A 4,786-nucleotide genomic window follows, 5' to 3' on the forward strand; every position below is an offset into this window, starting at 1 on the left:
GGAACGAAACTGCATTTCAGCACTGCATTTCATCCGCAGACAGATGGGCAATCAGAGAGAGTGATTCAAATCCTGGAAGACATGTTGAGATCATGTGTTATTGAATTTGAAGGCAGTTGGGACAAATATGTATCTCTCATGGAGTTTGCCTACAACAACAGCTATCAAGCGAGCATCAAGATGGCACCCTATGAAGCATTGTATGGTAGAAGATGCAGAACACCTGTATGTTGGACAGAACTTAGTGAGAAGAAGATTTTGGGTCCAGATTTGGTGAGAGACACAGAAGAGAAAGTAGAAATCATCAGAAGACGGCTGAAGGAAGCAAGTGATCGACAGAAATCCTATGCGGATTTAAAGAGAAAAGACATTGAGTATTCAGTTGGGGATAAAGTATTTTTGAAGGTTTCACCATGGAAGAAGATCTAAGGTTTGGACAAAAGGGTAAGCTAAGTCCTAGGTTCATTGGTCCATACGAGATTGTTGAACGCGTAGGACCATTAGCCTATCGCCTAGCATTACCTCCAACCTTAGATCGAATCCATAATGTATTTCATGTATCCATGTTGAAGATACAGATCAGACCCCTCACATGTGTTATCAGCAGACGAGATTGAATTCAGCCGGATCTCACTATGAAGAAGAACCAGTTCAGATCCTAGCCAAGAAACTAAAGAATTGCGGAACAAGAAAATAGCATTGGTGAAAGTTCTTTGGAGGAATCATAAGACAGAAGAAGCAACTTGGGAATCAGAAGAAACCATGCGACAACAATATCCGCATTTGTTTACAACAGGTAAACTTCGGGACGAAGTTTTTATTTAGAAGGGGAGAACTGTAACATCCTCTTGAGTTGAGTCGGGTTGAACCAAACCTGGTTGGGGTAGAATGGATGATAAGTGGACTTATTTGCATGGAAAGTTTAGGACTTGTTTGCCTCCAAACATATAGCTTGGGTAGTAAGTTGTAGCTTTGTATACTTGAGGTACCAATTAGAGAGTTTACACAGCCAAATCACTTTCTTCTAGAGTCTACCCGTTCCTATCATTTTCACTTTCCTATTTTCACGTTTTTCATTTTCTTCTTACGTTTCCCTTCCATTTCCTTGCACTTTCATGCAAGTTACGCAGTAAGTCCACTCCAAGTAAGTAGAATTCCTTGAAGTTATATGTTATCACTCTTTAATTGAGTTATATTGGAGATGAGTTATGAGAATTCTTGTGTATAGGAGAAGAAAGTTCAAAGGTAGCAGAAAAGAGAAGTTAAAACAGAGCCCCAGCTTTGTGGCAAGACAGGTTTGATATCTCTTGTTATTTCCCATGTTTTTGCATGAAAATTGTGTGGAGTGTTGCTCATGAGATGATATGTTGCTTGTTGTTGGGTGGAAGTACTGGAAATGATGTGAAAACAGGGGATGAATATATGAAGCGGAAACAGAGTTTGCTGGAAATGTTACCAGCAACTTCATCTTGATTTTGAACCCATATAATGATGGAATTAGGAATTGTCATAGAAGAGTTATTTGTTCCTTTCTGTGTTAGCTTTACATGGGCTTTTGAATCATTCAATTTGAAGTTGTATTGAGAGTTATGGCCAAAAGAACACAGACTGCACAATCTGGAAACACGTCGCGCGCCGCGCGGTCTGGAAAGCAAGTCGCGCTCGCGACTTTCACATGCGCGGTCGCGACTTTGGCAAAACTCTCTGACTCTCAAATGGCACAACTCGCGCTCGCGACTTTCACATGCGCGGTCGCGACTTTGGCCAGAAGCTCTCTGACTCTCAGTGTGCGCATCTCGCGCTCGCGAATCACACAAGCGCGCTCGCGACTTCATCTCGCGCTCGCGACTTGTGCTGTGACCCTCTTTTGCCTTTCATTTGCTATGTAATCGCATTCCTTTGCTCAACATGCATGCATCCAATCATTTTACAACAAAAACAACATAAGAACATGGATTAAAACAACATACAAGCATTCATATGATGTGAAATCAAATCAATATGATGAACGATGACGTTGTGAAACCATTTATGTGCTATTGTGTTACATTGTTGACATGCTAATCTTAAGCTTCATTGAGGTTAGGTAGAAACCATGTAGATAAGGCTATGTCGCGACATAGAATAGCAGATCTGCGCCCCATACAGTTTGGGACTCCGGCTACAGGCCGTTGAGTGGATATGATTAAACCGTGCGGTGCGAATCCGGTTAGGGGCACCAAAACGGACAATATTGGCATAGGCGAATCCGGTTAGGGGCCTATAGCATACAGTTTTACCCAGTTTCATACAGTTTATCTTATCACTTCGGTTTCACTATAACCTTATGGAGCCATCCATATCTTGACATAACATTTCATGAATTATACAGGATTATAAACAGTACAAAAGATAATCAATATCATAATGTGTGAGCTTATATGTGCCATATATGTTTCCATGGTTCTTTCTATATATGTATGTGTTTAATTGTTTCTTTATTTGTTGAGATATCCACTGAGCATTATTTGCTCAGCGAGTTACCTGTTTAACTCGCAGGTTTTGAGACTGGTCCATAGAGAGTCCGCGTACAACTGCTGCAGTTCATCTGTAGAAGACTCGGTCTTCAGGGTAGAAACTCATTTTGTTTTTCTTTTTATGGCATGTACAGGGCACACAGTTGGGCCCATTTCATTTTGTAAACTTGTATCATGTTTTGTAAATATAAATTACATTATTTTTGGAAACAGTACCAGCATGTTATTATATTCAATACAGTATGTTTTCAGCATGTCAGACCATACAGTCAACCAGTTTGTAGTATCTCGACTCGGTTCATTCGGGTTTACGGGTGGACCGGGAAGGGGTGTTACAACCCTTCTGTCGACCTCGTCGGTCTCTAAAGGCCAAGGTAAGTCCTCCATGTCTCTAATTATTTAAATGTTGCTCTCCTCATCTAAATGGCTCTAAAGAGCCTTTTTTTCCTTAATCCGATGATCCAAAGCCAAGAAAATACAATTTTAATCCGGCCATCCAAAGCCAAGAAAATCATTTTTAATCCGGCAACCCAACACCTAAAGGAACATGATAAATTAATGTCTTCAATGAACATGTTTTCCAATTAAAATCAACCAACTACTATTTTACAATGGATAGAACTACTTGGTCTTGATTCTTATTCTAAGGGATAAGCAGGCAGGCTCAAGTCTCTAAAATCGAGTTGCGAACCAAATCCCTCCAAAAATCCTTTTTCCCTTCTTTTCTTCTTTTTCTTTGATTTATTTTGAAGTGACAGATGTGTGATTGACCTAGATTCTCCATCAAGGGGCTAGAGTCAATACTCCCTAATTTTACAATTCACTTTTAACCTTTTTTCGCTTTATTTTATTGCTTTATTTATCTTATTGTTTCATCTTATGCTTTATTTGCTTTATTTTATTGCTTTTATATAAATGGCATTCCTTCATCTTCGATTGAACTTTAAGTAAGACCAATTAATTGATCATTTAAATCGAAAACTTAGTTCCCAAATCCTCTTTGGTTTGAATGATTAGTGACATTTTCTTAATTAGAGTCAATTAAATGTTTTTCTTAAATTTACCTTCAATATGAAATTTAAGTGGCAACTCTACAAAATTCTTCCATGAACCTTACCCAAATGAGCGTTTCGATTCCATTTTTAATGGATCAGACCTAGCACTCGGATCGGGATCCCACAATTACTGATGGTTACAAGGAGCAATTTCTAAGTGAAATCAATTCTAGCATTATTATTTATTAGCATAAAATAACTTGTGCTGGAGTTAAAATTGAAAATAAATGAACTAGAAATAGTCCATATACATTTGAGGACTTAGAAAAATTATAGTATTGAAGTACTATGGGTTAAATTGGAAGTACTATGGGTTAAATTGGAAGGACGGCAACATGGGTTGATAGAATTTTGGAAGTACTATGGTTTAAATTGAAGGAATAAACCATACAAATTGAGAAAGAATTTAAAACCAAATCAATTACGGTTGGAAAGTGCAATGAATCTAGTTTTGGGAACTATATTCGTTACAAGAATTGAAATTCCAAAATAATCGATTATGAATATGGAAAAATAATTATTTCACCCCTGAGGTTATATAAAACTAATTAACTCATCATTTTATTTGTGTATATTAGGTATTTAGTCCCTGAGGTTTGGTTCTGTCATATTGAATGGTCCTTGTGTCCAAAATTAAATGTTTTTCTTGTTAAATAAGAGTAAAACAGGAGAGAGGATACAGAGTTATTTTAAAATGACAAATGGCACCCTTAAACTTTCTTTTCCGTACCCATCTTCCTCTTCTCCATCGTCTTTCTCCTCTCACCAAAGTATGTGTTAAAATTGTAACAGTAGTTATGGCCAAAGCTTTGTTTCAAAGTATTAAATGATAGTGCTAATGTAAGAAAACGAACAAAAAAAAAGAAAAATTGGTGTTTTGATATATAAAGCTTTAATAATTTCAAAAATGGTGCTTTGATACTAAAGCTTTAATAATTTGAAATTTGAATTCTTGCCGGAGCACATCTGATATTGAAGAAGTGGTTGGAGAACGAGAAGGAGAGATTTTGAGAAAAAATTCTTTAATGTATTTATTTATTTATCTTTTGAGTTTGTATAGTTGCAAAAATGGAGTTTCAGAGAGATAAAGGAGAAGAGGAAGAGTGGTTTTGATTTTTAACTTATTAAAAGGTGTTTAATTAGACATTTAACTGCAACCAAACTTCAAGGACTAAATACCTAATATAAAAAATAAAGGATATAAAAGAGTTTCAG

At 36.9% G+C, this 4,786-nt stretch overlaps 1 long non-coding RNA gene across 1 annotated transcript; it reads left to right on the top strand.

The window, feature by feature from the left end:
- Positions 1 to 1,179: 1,179 nt before the first annotated feature.
- On the top strand, positions 1,180 to 2,728 carry LOC149492061 (uncharacterized). The gene is made up of 2 exons (XR_016319156.1): positions 1,180 to 1,295; positions 2,539 to 2,728. It is a non-coding gene; the product is annotated as an uncharacterized LOC149492061 (long non-coding RNA).
- The last annotated feature ends 2,058 nt before the right edge of the window (positions 2,729 to 4,786 follow it).

This window comes from Jatropha curcas, unplaced genomic scaffold (assembly GCF_041381405.1).
Source record: "Jatropha curcas cultivar XTBG-Jc1 unplaced genomic scaffold, XTBG_Jcur_1.0 HiC_scaffold_130_pilon, whole genome shotgun sequence".
Lineage (NCBI taxonomy): Eukaryota > Viridiplantae > Streptophyta > Magnoliopsida > Malpighiales > Euphorbiaceae > Jatropha > Jatropha curcas.